This window comes from Phyllobates terribilis, unplaced genomic scaffold (genome assembly GCF_046119375.1).
Source record: "Phyllobates terribilis strain yellow unplaced genomic scaffold, ASM4611937v1 Scaffold_2__4_contigs__length_985480577, whole genome shotgun sequence".
Classification (NCBI taxonomy): Eukaryota; Metazoa; Chordata; class Amphibia; order Anura; family Dendrobatidae; genus Phyllobates; species Phyllobates terribilis.
Window position 1 is genome coordinate 94,314,952 of NW_027362762.1, and position 25,478 is coordinate 94,340,429.

The 25,478-nt window shown below is 41.9% G+C and overlaps 1 protein-coding gene across 3 annotated transcripts in view; it reads left to right on the top strand.

Annotated features, from left to right (window-relative positions):
- ZDHHC20 (zDHHC palmitoyltransferase 20) overlaps positions 1-25,478 on the top strand; it is an 80,831-nt gene that overhangs the window by 1,064 nt on the left and 54,289 nt on the right. The gene's annotated exons all lie outside the window — the stretch shown is intronic.

Consider the following 25,478-nt stretch of genomic DNA (forward strand, 5'->3'; position numbering starts at 1 on the left):
ATACAGGGCGTGCACCGGGCTCCTATGTCAGTATAACATGTATATACAGGGTGTGCACTGTGCTCCTGTGTCAGTATAACATGTATATACAGGGTGTGCACCGTGCTCCTGTGTCAGTATAACATGTATATACAGGGTGTGCACTGTGCTCCTGTGTGATCAGTGTGTGCACCCTGCTCCTGTGTCAGTATAATGTGTATATACAGTGTGTGCACCCTGCTCCTGTGTCAGTATAATGTGTATATACAGTGTGTGCACCCTGCTCCTGTGTCAGTATAATGTGTATATACAGTGTGTGCACCCTGCTCCTGTGTCAGTATAACGTGTATATACAGTGTGTGCACCCTGCTCCTGTGTCAGTATAATGTGCATATACAGGGTGTGCACCCTGCTCCTGTGTCAGTATAATGTGTATATACAGGGTGTGCACTGTGCTCCTCTGTGATCAGTGTGTGCACTGTGCTCCTGTGTCAGTATAGTGCCCACATGTATAATGTGTATATACACTGTCCTCATATCAATATATAGTGTGTGTACACTGTCCTCATATCAATATATAGTGTGTGTGTATACACTGTCCTCATATCAATATATAGTGTGTGTATACACTGTCCTCATATCAATATATAGTGTGTGTATACACTGTCCTCATATCAATATATAGTGTGTGTATACACTGTCCTCATATCAATATATAGTGTGTGTATACACTGTCCTCATATCAATATATAGTGTGTGTATACTGTCCTCATATCAATATATAGTGTGTGTATACACTGTCCTCATATCAATATATAGTGTGTGTATACACTGTCCTCATATCAACATATAGTGTGTGTGTGTATACACTGTCCTCATATCAATATATAGTGTGTGTGTACACTGTCCTCATATCAATATATAGTGTGTGTATACACTGTCCTCATATCAATATATAGTGTGTGTATACACTGTCTTCATATCAATATATAGTGTGTGTATACACTGTCCTCATATCAATATATAGTGTGTGTATACACTGTCTTCATATCAATATATAGTGTGTGTGTGTGTGTATATACTGTCCTCATATCAATATATAGTGTGTGTATACACTGTCCTCATATCAATATATAGTGTGTGTATACACTGTCCTCATATCAATATATAGTGTGTGTATACACTGTCCTCATATCAATATATAGTGTGTGTATACACTGTCCTCATATCAATATATAGTGTGTGTGTGTATACACTCCTCATATCAACATATAGTGTGTGTGTGTATACACTGTCCTCATATCAATATATAGTGTGTGTGTGTGTATACACTGTCCTCATATCAATATATAGTGTGCGTGTATACACTGTCCTCATATCAATATATAGTGTGTGTGTGTGTATACACTGTCCTCATATCAATATATAGTGTGTGTGTGTGTATACACTGTCCTCATATCAATATATAGTGTGCGTGTGTGTATACACTGTCCTCATATCAATATATAGTGTGCGTGTGTGTATACACTGTCCTCATATCAATATATAGTGTGTGTATACACTGTCCTCATATCAATATATAGTGTGTGTATACACTGTCCTCATATCAATATATAGTGTGTGTATACACTGTCCTCATATCAATATATAGTGTGTGTATACACTGTCCTCATATCAATATATAGTGTGAGTATACACTGTCCTCATATCAATATATAGTGTGTGTATACACTGTCCTCATATCAATATATAGTGTGTGTATACACTGTCCTCATATCAATATATAGTGTGTGTATACACTGTCTTCATATCAATATATAGTGTGTGTGTGTGTATACACTGTCCTCATAACAATATATCGTGCGTTTGTGTATATTCTGTCCTCATAACAATATATAGTGCGTGTGTGTATACTGTATATACTGTCCTCATCATTTTATTGTGTGTGTATACACTGTCCTCATAACAATATATAGTGTGTGTGTATACTGTATATACTGTCCTCATCATTTTATCGTGTGTGTATACACTGTCCTCATCATTTTATCGTGTGTGTGTGTATACACTGTCCTCATAACAATGTATAGTGCGTGTATACCAGGGCTGTGGAGTCGGTAAGCCAAACCTCTGACTCCTCAATTTCCATGACTCCGACTCCATTATACATGGCACATATTAAGTGATAAATTTACTGAAGCACAGATTAATCTCTGCTAAAAGTCTAGACTCTTAGATCATTTATTGCATAAATTATTGCATTTACACATGTTTATTTCCTTTGTGTGTATTGGAACAACACAAAAATTAGTGGAAAAAAAGGCAAATTGGACATAATTTCACACTGAACACCAAAAATGGTTCAGACAAAATTGTTGGCACTTTTCCAAAATAGTGGGTAAACAACTTTGTTTCAAGCATTGATGCTCGTTTAAACTCACCTATGGCAAGTAACAGGTGTGGGCAATATGAAAATCACACCTGAAACCAGCTAAAAATGGGAGCAGTTGACTCAATCTTTGCATTGTGTGTCACAAAATGAGAAGAGAATTGTCTGAGGACAATATCATCAACAATCTCAAGGTTACAAGTCCATCTCCAGAGATCTTGATGTTCCTTTGTCCATGGTACGCCACATAATAAAGAAGTTTACAACCCATGGCACTGTAGCTAATCTCCCTGGACGTGGACGGCAGAGAAAAATTGATGAAAGGTTGCAACGCAGAATAGTCAGGATGGTGGATAAACATCCCCAATTAAGTTCTAAAGAAATTCAAGCTGTCCTGCAGGCTCAGGGTGCATCAGTGTCAGTGCGAACTATCCATTGACATTTGAATGAAATGGAACACTATGGCAGAAGATCCAGGAGGACCCCACTGCTGACACATAGACATAAAAAAGCTAGACTGCAGTTTGCCAAAATCCTTCTGGGAAAGCGTCTTGTGGACAGATGGAGCTTTTTGGTAAAGCACATCATTCTACTGTTTACCGAAAATGGAATGAGACCTACAAAGAAAACATCACCGTACCTACAGTCAAATATGGTGGAGGTTCAAAGTTATTTTGCTGCCTCTGGCACTGGGTGCCTTGACTGTTTGCAAGGCATCATTAAATCTGAAGACTACAAAAGGATTTTGGGTGGCAATGTAGTGCTCAGTGTCAGAAAGCTGGGTTTGCGTTCTAGGTCATGGGTCTTACAGCAGGACAATGACCCCAAACATACTTCAAGAAGTCCCGAGAAATGGTTGGAAACAAAGCGCTGGAGAGTTTTGAAGTGGCAGCAATGAGTCCGGCTCTAAACCCCATTGAACACCTGTGGAGAGATCTTAAAATTGCCGTTGGGAGAAGACCCCTTCAAATATTAGAGACCTGGAGCAGTTTGCAAAAGGAGAGTGCTCCAGAATTCCAGTTGAGAGGTGTAAGAAGCTTGTTGATGGTTATAGGAAGCGATTGATTACAATTATTTATTCCAAAGGGTGTGCAACCAAATATTAAGTTGAGGGTGCCAATAATTTTTGTCAGGACCATTTTGGGGGTTTTGTGAAATTATGTTCAATTTGCCTTTTTTTTTTTCTCTTTTTTTGCGTTGTTCCAATACACACAAAGGAAATATACATGTCAATAACAAAACATGTGTATTTGCAACAATTTTCAGGGAGAAATACTTCATTTTCTGGAACAATTTCAAGGGTGCCATGACTTTATATAGTGTACATGTTGTCCTCGTGTATAGTGTGTGCATACGCTGGCCCTCGTGTACAGGGTCCTCATATATTAGTATATTGTGTGTATATTGCCTTTGTATTCATGTGTTATATACACTCCTCGACATTGAAATTTCAACACCAAGAAGAAAAAGTCTTGGCATTCTGTTTGTCACAGGATGGATAGACACCTTACTGATAAGTAAATGATTAATAAATGAAACAACTTTTTCAAAAGATCTCGATTTATTCACTATTGAATATGAGCTCCACACTCCGAAATCCCTGCACTTTTCTCACTCCTTGGCTGATGCCAGTGAAGTTTAGTGGTTGTTTGAGGAATGTTCTACAGTGCTGAATGTACTAGGGCAAATCATCAAGATCCTCTCCTGGCAGATCCTTTGCTATTGCCGACCAATTATGTCCCAGATGTGATCGATGGGAGAGAAGTCCAGAGACGCTCCAGGCCATGGTGGTACGTTTAGGCCATGCAGGCTGTGCACAATACCACGAGCAACATGTGCCCTGGCATTGATGTGTTGAAAAATGGCTCCTGGGACACCTGGCAGAAATGTCAATACCACTGGTTCCTCATCCAAATTAATGTAATACTGAGCTGTTAGTGCACCTGAATGAAGACTAAAGGGGTCTGACTACTGTACATTATGCCATCCCAGAAATAGGGCTTTTATTGGTGTTTCCCACGTGATCTCCATATCAATCTCCGGCTATCATTATGTCTAAGACAAAAGTGGGTCTCATCGCTGAAGAGGATAGGCCTCCATGGCCAACTTGCTCTGCACTGGGACAGACTTTTAGCGTGGTGTCATCAATGAAACACCTTCATGAGGGAGCCTCACCCTGGTCCTACTCCTAGGGTTATGGTATGGGGTGACAAAATAAACGGTAGTCGGATCCGTCTTCATTCCAGGTACGCTAACAACTCGGCGTTGCATTGATTTGACCGTGGAATCAGTGGTTCATCCATTTCTCCAAAGTGTCCCAAATTTCAACACAACGCTAGGCCACATGTTGCTTCTCTTACTGTGAGCAGCCTGCGTGACCTAATGTGCTACCATTGCCTGCAGCATCTCCGGACTTGTCCCAGATATCCGCGATGGGAGACGACATTGGTCGGCAATTACAAAGGGAGCTGCCAGCAGTGGATCTTGATGATTTGCTCAAGTGCATTTAGCATGGCAGAACATTCCTTAGACAACAATCAATAACCTCAATGATAACAGCCAGGATGTGTAAGTGTGGGGATTTCTCTTCAAGGCTCTTATATTTGATACTAAATAAACCTAGACGTTTTGAAAATGTTTCCATTTTTCCATTATTTTTACATCAGTAGCATCACTATCCATCCTGTGATTTGCAGAACTCCACGATTTTCCATTCTTGGTGTTGCAATTTTATTTTTGTAAGTTGTTCTCATATGGCGCAATATTATCTGTGGGTACATTGTCCTCATAAATCGGTGTGCATTTGTGTATATGTATATAATATATTTGAATATTCGGGTTTACACCTTATCTGCTACCACTTAAACAAAAAAAAAAGTCACAGCCTAAGTCCTTGTGTAGACACCCTGTTACCAGTTCAGTATGAGCACACAACAAACTAATGTCCTTAAGCAGTGTTAACCTTGGAATAGAAACGTTGGGGGGCCCTAAGATAGTGGGGGCCCTGTGTAATTGCCTATTTCACAACCCTCTCCCTCCCCCCAATACTGGCTCTCATTATAACTAGGGCTTAGTTTTGGCATAAGGCTACTATTTGAAGCATACTTGTAAAATCATGCTAGGGCTTATTTTCGGCATAGGTCTTATTTTCGGGGAAACGCTGTATTAGGGTATGTTCTCACACTGCATTTTTGCATAGTTTTTTCTATGTGTACCAAGAATCAGATTTCTAAAATCTCATGCACCTGCTGCTTTTTTTTTTTTTTCTCCTTGTTTATTTTAACCCTCAATGTGTTCTACATCAGTTCTTTCAACACTTTGTGCCTTTTTTCACCCATTTAAATGAATGCATAAAAAATGGATAAAAAACACGTTTATTGTATGCTGCGTTTTTCCTCCCAAGAGATGAGGTTTAAGTTAAGAAAAAAAAACGATGTAAAAACTCAATGTGTGAGCACACCCTTATATTTCTAGAGAACCCCTTTAACATGCTAACATGGTGCAATTTCTATACTGCAGTGTTCATAAGGCCAAGGGCGCTCTCTGCTTCTGGACATAATCGTATTAATGGCACTGTACGACTTCTGATTTGTATGACGCAGTAACACTCCACCCATAGGCGTCTGTGGGAGCCATGCTGCTATACATCCAAAACATTATCACCCTACTTAATAGCACAGCTTGCTACACTGTTCTAGCTCCAAATAGGAAGTTATGACTGATGCCTGTCTGAATAGAGCCTTAAATGGGATGTCACACAATCAACACTTATAACTCAGGATAGGTGAGAAGTGTCTGATCACTAGGACCCCCACCTGATGGCAAATCATGTTGCCACATCATTTTTAGGTGAATGAATGATGTAATAAAAGCAAAACCCCAAAAGAAGGGTTGGAATTGCAATTTTTTTTTTACTTTACCATTTTACCACAATTGAAATTTTTGTTTTTCCTGTTTTTAACCCTTTCGCCGTTGTACTTTTGAATGACGCCATTGATTTTGCCATATAGTGTACTGCAAAACAGGTGAAATTGCAAAAAAATGTGGTGAAATTGCAAAAGTGCAATTCCACAATTGTTTTTTTTCTATTTACCATGCTCACTATATGGTAAAACTGACCTGCCATTATGATTCCCCAGGTCAGTACAAGTACGCAGATACCAAACATGTATAGTTTATTTTTTTGTAAGTGGTGAAAAAAAAATTCTGAAATTTGTATGAAAAAAGGTTTGTTTTTGTTTGTCACCATTTTCAGAGACCCATAGCTTTTCCATTTTTGGGGATCTGGGGTTGGATGATGGCTTTTTTTGTTGTAGCTTGATCTGATGTTTTTATTAATACCATATTGGAGTAGTTGCAATATTTAATTGCATTTTATCGCAATGTTGCGGCCACCAAAAAAACGTAATTCTGGAGTTTAGATTTTTTTTTTTTTAAGTTACGCTGATTACCAGTCAGATTAATTTGCTTTATATATTGATTTATATATTCTTTTTTTTTTTAATGGTACAAAAGAAGTGATTTGAACTTGTGTTTTTGTTTTTAAAATTTTTTTTTTTACATTTTCTTCTTTTTTACGGTTTTCAATAGTCCCCTTAGGAGACTTGAAGCTGTGACCTTCCGATCGCCTGTGCTATACATAGCAGGGCTTCAGCATTGCTATGTATAGCAAAAATCATGATCTCCCATGAACACCGACCACTGCGTTCACAGGAGGATCGTGATGACAAGCAGACCCCCGGCTGCCATGACACCCCATGGGTGCAATTATGTGATAGAGGCGCCAATGGGCGGGGCTTGTGACGCACTTCCGGCCGGCGCATGTTAAATGCTGCTGTCAGTGATTGACAGCAGCATTTAACTGGTTAACGGCTGCAGGTGGATCTCGGATCCAACCCTGGCTGTTAAAGGCACTTGATGACTGATTAAATCAGCCATTAACTGCGGGAAAGATACGGGCTCATCGCCGGAGCCTGCATCAAAGGCAGAGACATGGCCAGTAACGTAAATATGCGTCTTCGGTTGTGAAGTACATTATATAGTAAAATGAATGGTATCATTCAAAACTGCAACTTATCTCATTAAATAAACCCTCATGGTTATGTCGTTGGGGGGGGGGGGGGGGACATGGCTCCTGGAAGATGTGAGGAAAAAATGATAGCGCAGAAACTAAAATTGTCTTTGTGCTGATTGTTATACTTAGAAGTCTTAATGGACGGGTGTACACGAGGGCCGTCATTGTACAGTAAACAGGAGTGTGGGTGCAGGTTTCTTTCTTTTTTCTTTTTTTTTCCTTTCTTCAAACCCACAGACCCATAGATGGGCACCCAGGGGCGGCACATATATAACCTGGCCTGTGACTGTATACGAGGCTTGTGTACTTTCATTGCCGCCATGTTTCTTTATAGTCTTGGAGGAGTGTGACAGTTCTGCCTGTGGTCGGACGCTTTCAGAACACCACATTTCCTGTCATCACTAACGTCCCTCTCCTCTTACATAAGACATTACTGGTGAAGGGTGGTACATAGGAGGTGATTATACTGGTGCAAGGATTGTAGAGACACCACAGATTAGGACTATTGGGCAGATAAAGATTGTATTAGGTTTTTATTCTCCTCATTGGTGAAGGAGTCAGGCGGTAGATATAATCTCTGTGGTAAACATTTATCGCACCATTCACCTCAGTACGTTAGTAACACACGTGTACTAGAAGGACTAATTGTTTCACCCATAGCAACCAATCACAGCTCAGCTTTCATTTTTCAAAGGCACTATAAGAAAAGAAACTTGCGTTGTGATTGGTTGTCACTGTTTTCGTGCTACACCAGTGTCATGAACATCTGGTACATGCCAATCATCTGGCGCTCTAGGGCTCATAAAGCCAGGTTCACACTTTGCTTATTAAATACGTAAAATCTGCGCATTTTGCAATCTCTGTAAAGCAGATGAGTTTTAACTTTACCTCCTCCACATGCTGTTTTTTTACGTTTTCCATGCTGACATTAACATTTTGTTTGTTTTTTTTCATGTTCGGACTTGTGCACATGATTGTATTTTCGGTAAGAGTGCAATCCGGCAAAACATCAGATCGCGCTCGGACCAGTGTTATTCTTTGGGGCCATGCACATGTCTGATTTTTTTTCCTCAGACAAAATCTGTCCGAGGAAAAAAAATCGCAGCATGCATGAGTTGCATCCGTAAACCAGATCGCACACTGTCATGCAAATTATTGAGACTGTCAAAAACACCGGAGCGGACGCCCCTGACCGATTTTCTTGAATGAGAGAAAATACGATCATGTGACCCTAGCCTTAATGTGAGCACTAATTCCGTAAGTTAAAGGGGTGTTCCGCGTTTAGAAAAGTGAATGCCACAATGTTGGTTGTCATGTAAAATAACAAGAGCACTTAGTACTCGCCATCCCCGCATGCAGTGCCGGCTCGCCACCACTGCTTTTGTGTTTTGGCTGCAACAGTGGCATCACTTCAATGGCGCGCATCACTGCTGCAGCCAATCACTGAGCTCATCCAAGGATGATGGTACAAGCCGCTGAGCTCATTTGCTGCATTGGTGATGTGAGCTGTCGATGTGACGTCACCACTGCAGCCAAAATGCTGAGACCGGAGCAGCAGTGGAGTGTTGACGAGCGGAAAACATCTGCTTTTGTTTTTTCCCATGACGGGTATCATTTGTTGTCCACTTTTTATAAAAAGTGGGAAACCCCTTTAAACTGCCGAACCGGCTTTTTGTTTTTTTTGTGTGCGTTTTCACATCAAAAAGCTCATTAATAAATGTGGTAAAATATGCACGGATCACACAGACATAACCCGGAGGCACACATCAAACTGATTTGATCTGAAGGCTTCATGCACACAGATTTCAGTTGGGAAAATCTGCCTTTGTATGGAAGCGGGTGTGACAATCTGTAACGCTATATTTTAACAGTTTAAAAAAAAAAAAAACAGCATCAAAAACACTTGGGGAAACTTTTCCTATTCATTTATATGTGAAATTCATTTAGCTCTTCATAGAATTATTATTTTTTTGGTTTTCCTTCAAAAAATGTGACAATTTTTTTTTATTTTTTTCATAAGCTTTTTTTTTTTTTTTTTTTTAAACTGGATCCTGGTGCAGTCTGCTCCAAACTAGGCGCTGTCAATTTAATGCGCAGCAACCTCTGTTGTGCGACATCACATCTAATTATTTCCAACTCCTGCAACCAAATGTTTTGGATTTTCTTTTGCTGGTTGCATGTAGCACCGACTCACTTTCCATAGGCAACAACATAAGGTGCACGTGACTGTGACTTTTTTAAGCTTGGATACGCGGCGACTTTGGCACGAAACAGGTCACGCGATCAAAGAACTCGGTGTGCAACTGCTGCATCACAGCACAATCTAAGTGAGTGAGGTCACATTGTGACACTTAGGGGTCTGCGACCTCAACAAGAAAATCAGAAAAAATCCCACCCAGTTGGATTATTTTGTGATTTTTTTTTTATTATTTATTTATTTATTTTTTCTTGTCCGACGACCCTCGAGGTCGCAGAGTACCCTCATTCACTGTATTGCACTGTGATGTAGCAGCTGCCTGAGTCAAGGCTAAAGTTACTCTGTAGCCCAATTCTAACAGTAAAATCACCGCTCTAAAATAGTCGTGCAACAGCAAGTTACCCTATATGTGTTTTTGTCGCCGTGTATCCTTAGATTGGCTGCAAATAACGCCTCAGGAGAAGAAAAAACTTTAAGGCTGTGTGCCCACGTAGCATTTTTCAAGCGTATATGCTGCGGAATTTCCGCAGCGTAAATGCTTGAAAAACGCATGTATATCCGCACCCCATGGTCCCCAATGAGATTCCGCAAGTTCTATGCACATGCTGCGGATTTTTCCGCAGCGTTTATGCCGCGTTCAAAAATCCGCAGCATGTCATTTAATTTTGCGTTTCCGCAAGCGGAATTGCCTTTGTCCAATGCATAAAAAACGCAAGGCAATTCCGCATGTGGAAAACGCGTGATAAACGCGCGAAAAATGCGCGCGGAATTCCGCATGCGTTTTTCCGGGAGAGGACTTGCATTTATGCAGCAGAAATTTTCTGCTTCATAAATGCAACGTGGGCACATAGCCTACAATTCTTCAAAATGGCTTCAGGAAATGCTCCTTTTTTGGAAAGATATTGGTGGATTTCTTTTTCTTAAGTGATTTACACTTGAAAAACTTGAAAAACTAATTTTGTTACTTCTCAAAAAACTGTGTGAATTTACATAGCCTAAGAATTATTACTACTACCAGTCTTGAAATATGTATAGTTCCAGCAAGTAAAAACCTTTGCACTTCTCTTAGGCTGTGTGCACATGTTGCATTTTTGTCACATTTGTTCTGTGCAGATTTGTCACTAAACCTGAAAGGTTTCCTAATGCCAGCAAAGTGAATGAGAATACTGACGTCTCATGTGCATGTTGTTGATTTCCAGACTTAAATCTGCAGAATGTCAAGTCTTTCAGCGTTTTTTGCTGCACATTTCACCCATACGAATGAGTGGAGAAAAATCTGCACCAAAAACACATGTTCATATGCAGCGTTTTTGCTGCTAAGAGATGCAGAAATTTCTGCACTACATACTTATAACATGCACAATGCTCACGTACCCTATGTGTAATGTTGCCCTTGTTATTCATGAGAAATCCCGTGATGAATCCAATCCCGGTAAGATTAGTACTAAAGGATTAGGACTTATACAGCTGTCAGGCCTCACGCTGTGCTGCATTGTTGTTTTGTGCTGGTGTGTTTTCATTGGGTTACAGAATAACCAGTATATACCTGTCTGTGCGATATATGGATATGGCGGAGTTTGACATCTTTATGGCTTCCTTCGTACAAAAGTTTTTCTCCTTTTCGTGCTTGGCTTGTGATATTGTGTATGCTGTACTGTAATAGTGAGATAGACATTCAATGCTTAGTGATAGGAGGGAGTAACCTCAAACCCTAGAATAAGACAGCCAGTCCGCGAGATACAGGTAACAATCAAGTATGCACTTGCATGGATGAATAGTGGTATGGTATAGCGTGTCATGCCTATGTGTTGACTAAAATACTGTCACGCCAGGTGTGGGTAAGACTTAATGCAACACAGAGGGAAAGGGAGCCCAGACACTAGGGAAAGGGGGGAGTGGAGACCTCCTAGTCTGGTCTAGTGTCACCCTGTCTCAACTACCGTCCCTATATTGTCTCTTCACCAATCGCTGCACGCGTGCCTCACCCTGACTTTCCCTGGCATATGGCTAAGGCTAGGGAAGGGAGGAGATGAGCACTAGTTGATCTCCACTAAACTCTATAGACAACAAGGGTAGACAAACAGGGGGGATTGCTTAGCTTTAGACGACTCCAGACAAATGCGCACACGGCCTCGAGCTCCAGAGAGAACAAGTACTGCTCTTGCTAAAGCCTCACAAGTAGTAATGAATGTCGCCGACACCTCCCTCTCAGATACACCAGGTAATTATACACTCAGGCCTGGGAGCTAATTAGCCAGAGGGAGGTAGCTGCTGGGTCCTAGAGACATCCAGCCTCTAAGAAGATGTCTGTAATGCCAAATGTAGAGATCTCCTGCAACCAACTGCAGGTCGACACTCACCTCTGACACACCCGTGACAAATACATATTGTTTTTGGAGTTTTTAGCTGTTTTTATGGTGATGTTTTTGTTGTGGGAATTTCTAGTGTATTGGTAATGTGATTAAGGGACTCGTCTCTTACGCCCTGGCGCATTACATGAAAGTGGGGGTCCTTGCAGGGTGTATGGACCAGTGCTATGGTGGTGCTATGCCCTTGCAGGCCGCATGATGCCGGTGACATCAGCTGGCCAGGACCAGGTGTTGACAAGTTCAATGAGGGAGACCAACATTTACCAACAGACAGTCTTTTACTATTCAGCAACTTGATGGAAACTATGTACAATACTTCATGAACATTTCCTTTAACCCATGGAGCATCTTCAACATTTTCACATACATTCTTGTCCCTCTCAGAGTGACTTGGTTCTGCCTCACTCAGTCCTATATATTAACCATTACCAAGCCCAGTACTACTGTCCAGTAAGTGAGAGTCCTATTCTCAACCAGTGCTTCCCTCTTAAGAGATCTAATTTGCCAATATGGCCGGTATTTAGGTTCTCTGCAACTGACGGCTGGGAACTCCCACCCGGGGCACTCTCTTCGTCTCATGTTCTCTGTGCCATACTGACCCATTACCTCTCTAAGTTATAAACTGCTGGGCGTCCTGTCCCAGGACCCATCTCTGGTGCATCACTCCGTCCTTCGATCACTCCTCTTTTCCTCTCTCCCTTTACTCAGGATCACACTATCCACTCCCTCAGTTTCCACTCATGTCAGGGACACCCACGTCACGCAGCTCTGCTCACCACTTTGGACCATAGGTTCACTTTTACTGCACACTGGGCCCTATCGGTCTTCCTTACAGTAAACTGTCTCTGTCCCTTCACCTTAGGCCCTCCCACTCTGGGCTAGTCTCAACTATTAACTCCAACTCTCTCTACTGTCAAGCAGAACACAACACCAACACTATTAATGCATATCACAATTCACATTATAAAATACAGCAATATGCATGTTCTTCAAGGGGGGGACATGGGCAGTATATCCATCTCCTTACATTTACAAGAAACCAAATGATCAGACCTTATTGCCATGTGTGTTTCATATGCCTTCAATATTACCCCTATAGGGAACACAGTGGCTCAGTGGTTAGCACTGTAGTCTTACAGCTATGGGATCCAGGGATGGAATCCTACCAAGGACAACATCTGCAAGGAAATGTATGTTCTTCAGCTACTCCGGTTTCCTTCCACTCTCTAAAGACATACTGAGGCCCAATGGGGAGAGTGATGATGATGTCTGTAAAGCGCTGTGGAATTATAAAACGCTTTGATGAAGCAGTTTGCAGGATTTAGCAAACGGAAAAAAAAAAGACTTCAAAACTTCTCTCAGGGGTTTCCTGAAGTGGTTTCCACTAGTAAATTGGTCATTTTTGACTGCCTCCAAAAAATTGTACGTACGCTCAAGGTATGTCACACAACATCTTTTTTAGGTTTCTGCTCCAAAAACTACCTGAAACCCCTGAAAAAGCACTAAAAAAAACGCTCAGAACAATGAACTTATGTATTTCTATGTAAAAGCTACTTGCTGTTCATATGTTCAGGCTTTTGAGCATCTTTTAATTACTTCCAGTTTCCAAAGACACCAAGTGGTTAAAGGTGAGCTGACCATTCTTCAGCCATTTTTTTTCTCTGAATAACTATAGTTTATAATAGAAGTCAATAATAAGGGTCAAAAGAAGCCTAGACGTCTTTTAGAAAATGTTGCCTTCATTTTTGCTTCAAAAATGCAGTTTCTCATTGAATGGAGTTTAAAAAACAAAAAGATGCCCCAAAAGCTATATAAAAACTCTTAGAAAACGCCGACGGTCAAAAAATGTTTGGTGTTTTGGAAATGAGCCCAGTGTTTTTTGTCTTTAAGGGTTTTTCTCTAGAAAAACTTGGCGAGTTCGCCCACTTGAAAAAGACCACAGGGTTGACATACCTTTTTAGGGTTTATTAACGCTAAGGGTTTTTGCTGACTTTTTGCAGCAGGATCATTCCAGAAACTATGAATTTTGTATTTGGAGAGTTTCTGCTTCAGAATCTTTGTAAAAATGCTCAGCGTGAAGACTGGCTGCTCCGGCGCTCTTCTGTTTCCCACGATCTGGGAAAAGTCAAGTCATGTAGCTCCAAGAGATCCAGATAAGATTGTATGATTGTAAGTATTTCTTAGGTATGGCTTTTTCCCTGAAAGGAGAATGTTGAAGGTGATCTGTTGTGTACGTAGGGCCGCACCTAGGGCTGAACTTAGTCATCACGTAAGATCTAGTGCTGCATAGTTTCCCTATTCAGAGTGAGCAGAAGACGGAAATTGTCTTTGGTACATGATACTCTTGTAACTCTTTGATTTATGAATACTTACATTGTATACCACAAGGAACAGAACTGTGAGTTGTCACATTGTATCCGTCCGGGGCCGTGTAATGTGTGGTAATGAAGGGAATTTGCTGAATACCTGTCTGGAATTTACATAGCAATGGCTCATAAAGAGCTTCACTTCACCAACTTAGTTAAAAGGAATCTATGGCCTGTATGTATTTTTACTAATAAAATAATGACACGTTTTCTTTTCCATAACATGTATCCCTTTTTTTTTTTTGAGTGGTGCCACTAATCTGAGTTCCCTGACCCTAGTCTCCTATCTACCAGCTGCCGTCTTCAGCTCTTCCCGACACCGTTCCGATCAGCGCATGCGCATACCGCGTGTTTGGATGTTTGATGTGGTGTTTTTTTCCACCATTCGCACCAACCTTTTGAAGACCTGACCTGGCAATGTCTTTCTCCTCGATCCCCATTGAATACACACAAGCACTCGGCAGAGCTGAGCTCTCTTGTGTATGACGGAGTCAGTAGACAGAGCTGTTTGTTGAAGGTTCGCTTAGCAGATGACCACCTGAAGGCTCCGTGGCCAATGAAAACTGAAACATTTCAGATTTTTCTGCCATTTTGATGGTTACATGGAAAATTAATACAGAATTAATATGATTACATCCTCTTTACAGGATTGTGCATTTGAGAAATGGGTCACTGCAAACTAAATGTATTGTGTCAACCAGTAGACCTGTAATGGCAGATCCTGTGAGCTTTTCCCCATATTCATCTCTTGTTGTATTTTAGCTCATACAGTCTATTGTTATTGATAAGAAACTCTTCTCCCTTCCAAGAATTGGGGAGGCTTAGTGGAGCAATATGGTTTAGATACACTCGTGTACATTTCCCCCACATTATATCTCCTTGTGAATTGCAAGCATTGATCCCCTACATGCAATTTATATGTTTTTTTTGTTCCTTTTAGTGTTTGTGTCTATCGTTGTATTTTCTGGAAGCATTGTGTGTGTGTCCACGCTGTACTCATCTCTGGTGTAATAATGACTTGTGCTGCTACATGTCCGGATATATGCTGAGAGGTGTGCGCCTGTCTGTGAGTAGATGAGTTTGTCTGTTTACACCAGTGTCAAGTGCTTGGGATTTGTTTCGGAAGTATGTCATTATGTCATAATGAGCTGGATGAAGCCGAGAAGTGGAAACCAAATTATCCATTGTAGTAGAATACACTTTTTTTTTTTTGTTCTCCATTGATGCATGTTACAACCTCCGAGTTGTTGAGATGGTTCCTTACTTTACCTCTGTATGCCTCCTACGGAGTTTTTCTTTTAGGATCGCATTCAGACAGCCGTATAACACGGGCGACGATCGCATCGCAGTGCTCAGACTGGCCGGCGGCTCTCCTGACCCAGCTAGACAGCTGCATAGAAATACATATTGTCAAGCTCAGGTCAGGAGAGCCGCCGGCCAGTCCGAGCACTGCGTTACGATCGTCGTCCGTGTTATACGGCAGTCTGACTGTGCCCTTAGAACGAGGCTATTCTCAGACAAGTCATGCGCGCAGAAATTTGTGCAACTTGTTTGCTGCTTGCATTTTAGAGCTCTAATATAGGTGGGTAAAAAAAAAAAATGGCTGAATCGCAGATAAGTCTCACACAAGTCACAGATTCATTGACGTTTATAACAAGTGAGTTGTGTGGACTAGCAGCAGGAAAATGCAACACGTTTGCAAATATTTGCGACACTGCCGTAGTTGGAGGAGGTCACAGGCACAATACAGAATTATTAGTTACAATGTGATTCTGCGATTTCAGTGTCGCACAACACGTCGTCGTGTAGCCTTAATCCAACAGAATAAAGAATCATGCCATACGCTGTCATATGCTGTTTTTATGAAAATATTAGACCTGATGTATACATACTATATATACTTGGCTTCGCCCAGACTTTGTGCTTCGCTAAAAGTTATGTACACAAAGCCTAAAAAAAGTTAAGAAATCTGCTCACTTCCCTACTGTGACTTCCAATGCCTCCAATTTCATGCCTTACTCACATGCTGTCTTCTCCGCTAGAAATAGAGAAGGTCCAACCTCCAGGATGACTGATTAACAGCACTGTGAATACACAAGGGCACTTGGGCAAGACCCACTGGGGTTCCCCCGCCAATCAAGCACTGATAGCCTATTGTATGGTTAGACTATCAATATCATTGTCCTGCAGAACACATTTAAGAGTTGTCTCACCATGAAACCCTCGTTAAATTACCCCGGTCCAGCGATCGGCTGATTGCATTGCTTCCTCTATATGGCCGGTGAAGTTGCAACTAGTCACACATTTCCACTGATGTCTATTCAAGTGAATGATGCTCTTTGTTAGGGACTCTTGGCTCTGGCTAAAAGGTGGAGGGTCCCTAGTGGGGATCCCACTCTATGATGTCCATTCAAACACACAAGGATCTTTTTAGTGGCTAATGTGCAGTGAGTTTGCAGATATCCTTTAGTGATCACACCCATATACTATGCTCTGTTCTGATTATTAGTTGCACCGTCCGTTTGATACATAGAGAATAGTTATGTCTAAAAGAGTAGCAAAAAGTATCATTAAAACCTCTGTAGAAATGTGACCTCAAATGTCGACCTTAGGAAATCACATGCATTTCATATGGGTGGGTGGCCCACATTTCTGGTTTGGCGTGCTTTCTGAAAGTCAGATGTACGGGTGTGACAGCAAGAGACATGTTTGTTGGGGTTTTTTGTAGGGGCTTGTTTAATGGGACGCCAGGAAAGTGGTGTGAAAAGCTGGCTCTTTCTTCATAGAAAGCCTCTGGGAAGTGCGAAGTGTGAAAGACCACAAATCCTAAATTACAAGCGGTTCCCCAGTGAAAATTAAATGAATAAAGAACAGTTCTCACAATAACTGAACCTGAGACAGAAAATAGAAGGAATGGTTGAATTTTCATAAATGATATAATAACTGAAATGTCATTAAGATTGTACACTGCTCAATAAAATAAAGAGAACACTCAAATAACACATCCTAGAGCTGAATGAATGAAATATTCTCATTGAATACTTTGTTCTGTACAAAGATGAATGTGCTGACAACAAAATCACACAAAAATCATCAATGGAAATCAATTTTATTAACCAATGGAGTCCTGGACTTGGAGCCACCCCCAAAATTAAAGTGGAAAAACACACTACAGTCTGATCCAACTTTGATGTAATGTCCTTAAAACAAGTCAAAATGAGGCTGAGTATTGTGTGTGGCCTCCACGTGCCTGTAAGACCTCCCTACAACACCTGGGCATGCTCCTGATGAGGTTGCGGATGGTCTCCTGTGGGATCTCCTCCCAGACCTGGACTAAAGCATCCGCCAACTCCTGGACAGTCTGTGGTGCAACATGACGTTGATGGATGGACCGAGACATGACATCCCAGATGTGCTCAATCGGATTCAGGTCTGGGGAACAGGCGGGCCAGTCCATAGCTTCAATGCCTTCATCTTGCAGGAACTGCTGACACACTCCAGCCACATGAGGTCTGGCATTGTCCTGCATTAGGAGGAACCCAGGGCCAACCTCTCCAGCATATGGTCTCACAAGGGGTCTGAGGATCTCATCTCGGTACTTAATGGCAGTCAGGCTACCTCTGGTGAGCACATGAAGGGCTGTGCTGCCCTCCAAAGAAATGCCATCCCACACCATTACTGACCCACTGCCAAGCCGGTCATGCTGAAGGATGTTGCAGGCAGCAGATCGCACTCCACGGCATCTCCAGACTCTGTCACGTCTGTCACATGTGCTCAGTGTGAACCTGCTTTCATCTGTGAAGAGCACAGGGCGCCAGTGGCGACTTTGCCAATCCTGGTGTTCTGTCCTCCATACAGAATAATGGGCCCCACATAGTCCTCCATACAGAATAATGGGCCCAACATAGTCCTCCATACAGAATAATGGACCCCATGTATTGCTCCATACATTTAAAATAAAATAAAACAATCAAATACTCACCTCCCCCCACTGGCCGCTGTTCCGGAATTCTCAGCGTCTTCCAGCTCTCTGCCCTGTGTTTTCTCAGTACAGAGGGCGCGCTGTAGTGATGTCATTGCTCCCTCTGCCCTGTGCAGAAGACACAGGAGCTGTGGAGGAACAAGGAGAGGTAAGTATTGCAAGTACTGGGGCCCCGAGCAAGCGGGGGGGGGGGGGGCACAGTTACGGGCGGGCGTGCCGGTGTCCCTGACGTCTGCTTAATGTACCAACTCAGACTCCTAAAATATATAATAAATTGGGTACAGTAGTTCAATGCAGTTTGTGGGGAATATTTTTTCATCAGAATTTGGGAAAGTTATGAAATGTCCTATAAATGTCTGTCCTATCCCTGATCTAAGGGTCTAGACTTTTAGCTGAGATTAATCTGTGCTACAGTAAATTTATTATTTAAACATGAGCCATGTATGAGGGAGTCCGAGTTGTGGAGTCGGAATTGAAGTCGGTGTCATTTAGGAGTCTGAGTCGGAGATTTGGCTTACCGATTCCACAGCCCTGGCCTCAACACTTGCCCGGGTGCGCTAGGTGATGACACCGGCCCTGTTACCAACTATCCAAAAATTCCTAGACAAGCCTGTAAAAAAAATAGGGTACTTTATCACCTAATCCGTAAAAAATTGATGTGTCCTAGATTTTTTTTTTTTTTTAGCTGGAGGACTTGTGCTCATATCACTATTGTTGGCTGTAGACTTATAAAACTTACATGTTTAATGAATTATGATTTTACATGGTTTCCGTAAGGGTATGTTCACACTGTTTTTTGTTTTTTTTTGTTCGACGGTCAAAAATGTCCATTTTTCGAGCGGAATATTCTTCAGGAATTTCTTTGTCTCTGGCGACTTCTGGGCATTTTATTAGCTTTCCCATTGATTTCCTTTATAAAGTAAGGAGCATCTTCCTAGCGGAACATGCCTGAAGAATGGATGTCACTTCCTTTAACCCCCTACTGACTTCCGCTGTGCTGAACTTGTACAGTTCAAGTATGGAGCGGGTGTATGGAGCGGGCTCACGGGGTGAGCCTGCACCATACCCGGCAGATAATGGCTGTGTGCCACAGCCAGAACCTGCCTCTAACAGGTTAACTGTTAACCTGTTAAATGCTGCTGACAAACTCACAGCGGCATTAACAGTGCACCATCACTCTGTGCACCCATCAGCACTTCCGTGATGCGATCGAGGGGTGCCAATGGGTTGATATGACAGCTGGGGGCCTGTTGAAGACCTCCACGCCTGTCATGAAGCTTCTTTCAGATGGTTGCAGGTTCAAGTCCCCTAAGGAGATGAAAATACAGCAAAATAAAAATAAAAAAAAGTTTTAAAAAATAAGAAAAAAACACAACAGAAGTTCAAATCATCCACCCTTTCCCCTATTAAAAATAAAGATAATTAAAAAAAATCAATAAAAAAAATACACGCAGTATGACCGCGTCCAGAAAAGTCTGATCTATCCGGGTATGTGCCCACGATCCGTAGTGGCAGCGGTTTGAACACATCTCACCTGCGCTGCGTCCAACCCGCTGCGTTGTACAGTAAAAGCACAGTGGATGGGCTTTATAAAAATCCCATGCCCACTGTGCTTCTCTTTGCCGCCGCGGGTGGCTTTACTAGTTGCAGCATGTCAAGACTAGTCTCCGCAACAGAAATTTTCACAACAGAATGGATAGGGTGCGGTAACTCCGCATGTGTTCAATGAACACATGCAGATTTACATGTGGGATCGGACGCAGCGAAAATACGCTGCGTCCAAAGCGCTGCTGTAGTCTGATCGTGGGCACATAGCCTCAAAGTATAAAATAATTAATCTGATCGGTAAACACCTTTTAAACAGAAAAAAATTGAAACCGCCAAACTTGTGGAGTGTTTTGGTCGGCGCAGTACCTCAAAAAATGCTGCAAGAAGCGATCAAAATGTCATATCTATCCCAAAATATATAAATAAAAATGTTGTTTCGGCCTGCAAAAAATAAGCCCTCACACAGCTATATCGATCAAAAAATGAAATGTCTGACGGGTTTTGAGCATTGCATATGAACAGCACGTATTTTCCACATAAATTAATAGGATCTTTCTTTTGTGAGCGTTTTTTACAGCACTTTTTGGAACTGACCTGCTCAAAAGACCCTGGGGGAAAAAACAGACTGAAAAGAAAACAGTTATATGAATAATCCTTGATGTGGTGCAAGTACGGAAAAGGTCACTATTGGCACGGCACAACCGTGGTGGTTTTTGTGTTGGAGATCTTGGTAATGAAATAAAAGTTCCCAATCATTAATCAGTATAAACATGTGCAGATCAGCGAGAATTCGCTCCTGGGGTCAGAAGTTGTATCTTTTATGATGTCGCCGTGATATCCCCTTGAGTAAACAGACATCAACTAGTCATTAGCAGAAGAAACAGACGGATTGAAGTTCCAAAAAAAGACCATACAATAGTTGACACAAATGTACATCTTCCGATTGTTAAGAGTTGTCCATCTTTGGGGCAATTCTTTTTTCTTAAGTGCATGTAAGTGGGACTAAAAAATTATCCCCAGTGGCTTCTCTCCACCCACTGTCCTGGAGTGACAGGTCTCTCCTTACACATGCACTCGGGAGAGATCTGCCAATCCAGGGCGGCGGGCAGGGAGAAGCCGCTGGGGACCCGCATATCCAACTAGTCTCCCGTGTGGCTCGGTCCCTCACTGCTACTAAACTAAGTTTTTCCCTGACATGTCGTAACTTTAATCTGTCTTTTTCCCCTCTATAAATAATTGTCCCCAAAGGCAGACATCGCCTTTTTAATACCTGTATTGTCAATTTTGTGTTTGATTTCACAAACTTATATTCACACGACACATGTGTACTGTACAATATAGCGCCCATAGACAACAATAGGTCCCTACTGTATCTCTTCTTGGAGAAATTGACATATGGAAACCATTAGACACTACAATATGTAGCTCTTCTCCTCCTATAAACAATGATTCTACATTGTAATACAGCACCATATAGGAGCATGCTGTTTTGTGTATGAGGCCTTAAAGGGAATCTGCCACCAGGTTTTTGCCACCTAATCTGAGAGCACCATTATATAGAGACCGAGACCCTGATTCTGGGGATGTGCCACTTACTGGGCTGCTTTCTTTAATTTTGTTAAAATCATTGATTTATCAGCAGGAGATTATTACTAGAGTTCTAGTATACCTGCTGCCATGTAGTCCTGCATATTCATGAGCGCAGTATAACCCCGCCCCTCACCACTGATTGGCTGCTCTCTACCTATGCACAATAATCAGTGGTGTGGGTGGGGCTATACAGAGCTCAGCATTCAGAGAACTGCTAGATCTGCAACAGAGAAAACAGGGATTTAATCAAAACTGCAGCGAGCAGCCAAGTAAGTGACACATCGCAGGGATTGAGGTGTATTTGTGTGTTTTGTTTTTACATAAAATCGTCATTACTGAGGGCATAAGTTGTAGGCTGTTGGCTCCTCTTCACATGCCGTAACTGCGTGTTATTACGAGACTCCGTCGTCTATTACATACGACCTAGAGACGGCGACTTCTGTTAGGAGCGCGCGTTGGAGTGCATTCTTCTTTGGCGTGTGGTGCTTGCGGCATACCGGTATCTCTCTTACCATCAAGTGCTGTGCTCCCTGTAGTCTTACATGGTAGCACTGCATGGGGGTTTACCATTGCACTATGTCACTTTAGGTTGGGACTCTCTGTGCACTGCACTTTACATACTTACCTGTGACAGCTTGAAAACTTTGTATTCATATAATCAATTTTGATATGCCCGATGATATCTAACTGCTAATTATTGTGCATTGTACTTGATATACTTATGAATGATAGTGCCCCCTCTGTTTTATTGCGAATTGGCAATTAATTAATTTTTGCACTATGAAACTTTAAGATCTAACTATACTGATTCGCAGTTTATCTCATAGACTTACCTCTGAAATTCATTATAAAATTTCATATTTATTAACATCTCCTGTTTTTCTGCATGCACCTTCTCGCTTTTTAATTTTTTGTGTCTATATTGTGTTTATTTTTAAAATGGTGTTTGATGTGCTGATTGATCAATAAAGTTTCAAATTATCTATTAATGAAGTTATGGCAAAATTCTGAGCGTCTTTTTATTTTAAATGTTTGTTTTTTGCTCGGATTATATGTTGAAGGCTGTTGGCTCCTTTTCACATGCCGTGACTGCGTGTTATTACGAGACTCCCTCGTCCATTACATACGACCTAGAGACGTCGACTTCTATTAGGAGAGGTACTGAAGCGAGACCTGATGTGTAAGAACATGTGGCAGGGGCTAGAGCCTAAAGTCACAGAAGAAGTGAAGCAGGAAGCTTCCAAGGTGTGCAGGGATGCCCGTCTATGTCTAATGATCTACTGGAGACTTACTGCTTTATGTAAGGACTTCTGGTGCCTTAATTGGTGGAGAAAGGTTGAACTTGATGGACCCAAGTCTTCTTTCAACTTATGCAACTATAATGGAGTGTGGAGTTTGTGGAAGAAATAGTCAGGCGGTATGTGCTGCACTGCAAGGAAATCTATGATTTTCTGCAACTAACCTCTTACCCTCATCATAAAAAAAATGCTGCTCACAAGCGGATTACAGATCTTGAGTGAAATATGACAAATTGATTAAGAGGCATCTTAAAAGACATTTGTCAGTCGGATCAGTCCTCCTAAGCCATCTATATGGGCATGTAGGTCATAGGAAGCTGAATAAAATGATACCTTGATATCTGCGATCCGATGTCTTATTCCAGAGAAATCCAGGTTTTTCTTAATATGTAAATGAGCTGTTAAGATCTCTGGGCTGGACATAGATCTCCCTGAGAATCTACCTCCAGAGATTATTTTAAATGAAGGGAGGAGTTACCAGTGTGAGGACTTTCCCAGTGGATACTTCTCTCTAAGGAATTTATTATGATTACTGCTTTACAGTAAAACATACGAGCATTTACTATAATCCAGTGTCTGTCGATATATCATGTTGCTTGTGAATCTGCCGATAGGTTCTGTTTAAGGACCTATCATATACTGTATATATATTTTTTTCCTTTTTACACCAGATTCGACACTCTTAATGATAAAAGCTGCCAGAGTTTGATGGCAGAGGTTGATGGCTTTGGAGCAGTCTGGTGACACCACAAGACCTTGTTTGGGAATTAAAGACTATTCTTATAATGACTTGGTTTTTGTGAGAAACATCTCCGTGGTGTTCCTTTTGTTCTGTGAAATTTATTGTTTTTATCTGTTATTGTACTATTGATGGCAGAGTTGGAAATGAAAATGTCCCTCACTCGTAATTGAGCGTGTCCCTTACTTCCTCCATAACACTATTGGAATTACTCACTGGGGAGATGTTAATGAATAATCAGAAAAGTTTTAGCCTGTGACTAGATTTTGCCCCCAGTAGGTGTCTCCTCTGGATCTTCTTTCCTGGTGGTCTTCAGCAGAAATTTTTGTATGTGTTCATGATGACTTTCCACCGCTCCACCATGACTTGGGCATGGCTGCTTCTACCAAGTGCTGGACAAGAGAGTAGTAGATAAAAATGGCTCTTAACAATATTTTTATTATCCAAGGTAAAAAGATATGTAGGCAACAGCAAGTAGTGAGAATTGCCAAGAATATGGCGTTAATATCTATGTGGGTCTCACCATCGTATATCAACAATGAGTGAGCCTCAACTTCCGTCCGTCTTTGTGAGGTGGAAGCCACATTCAGGCAGAGAATTAATGGAGAAGTAGGTGCTCAGCTTCTCCTATCTGGATGCGGCAGCCATTTTCGGCATGGTTATGAGGTCCATACCTGTCAGACATCAGTGAAAAGGATTTATGGCATATCCGTCTCCTCCTACTGTGTCACTTCAGAGTAGCAACATGGGACATGAGACCTGAATTTTTGGAAGTTATTGAGACCCAAGTTAGCTTCCTATGGACGTCGCAAATGCCTTTCTTTGGAGTATCCCTTTAATATTTGTTAGTAGTCGGGGCTTGTATCCCTTTTTTGCATATACAGAAACCTCAATGATGTACAGTAATTATTTTCCAGGAAGATTTGGACACTGCCTGATCATAAAGCATGTCATAAAATGACCTAGTTATGAAGAGAATTATGGCACCAAACTAGGGAAAAAATTCCAGCACCAAAATAAAAAAAAAAAAATATATATATATATTAATGTAATTAAAAATACATATAAGATTATATGTGAACAAAAAGGGGGGGGGCAAGGAGGAGGGAACCTTAGGCATTTCGGACAAACCTGTCCTTAATCATAGGTATGTATCATAGGAATTATGGGGCCACCTGCTGAAAATGTTGTTATTCTCCAAATCATAATGAGGATTGAAAAATAAATAGGTTGCAACTTTTGGAATAAAGGGGGAAAAAAAACAACTAAAGTGCTAATGTGGCACCCCAGGGGTCTGGTTTCCACAGTAACAGCAATGTTATGTCTGAGAGCAGGTGGGAGGTCTCTTGGTCAGGGATCCTGTGCATGCCACACCTCCTGCCCAGTCCTGGGAGGGGAAGAACTTCCCCTATATAAACCTAGGGCTGAGGCAGGGTTAGGGAGAAGAGAAGAAGTAGAGACAGAGAAGAGAAGCAGATCTAGGAAAAGAACATCAGGAGCTCTGTGGGAGCAGTGCTATAAGGAGTCAGGGGCTGGCAGCTGCAGAGCTCGCCCTGACTGAGAAGCTATCACCGGACCCGGAGTCCGAGGCTGTGGGGACTAATCTTTACCCAGCAGCAGAAACCGCCCGGCAGGGGATTTCAGGTCCTCTGGCCAAGAAACCCAAAGGCACGGTCACACGCGTGGGACCAGCACCGCCGTCGTGGAGCGGACGCCACTAGAAGGCCCCGAGTCACCGGCCATACGGGTGAGCACCACACGGTACACTCAGGGACGTGGGCTACTTATACCCGCCTCTAGCAAGGTAGCCAGAAGAGTAGTGTCAGTTTGGGAGGCCTACAACTCCGCCTGGCCAGGGGAGATCCCATCTGCTCAAGGACTGACCAGGCCCCGATCGCTAGCCAGTACTCCGGGAGGGTCTATCTTTATCACCAGTAAAGACCCTGAATT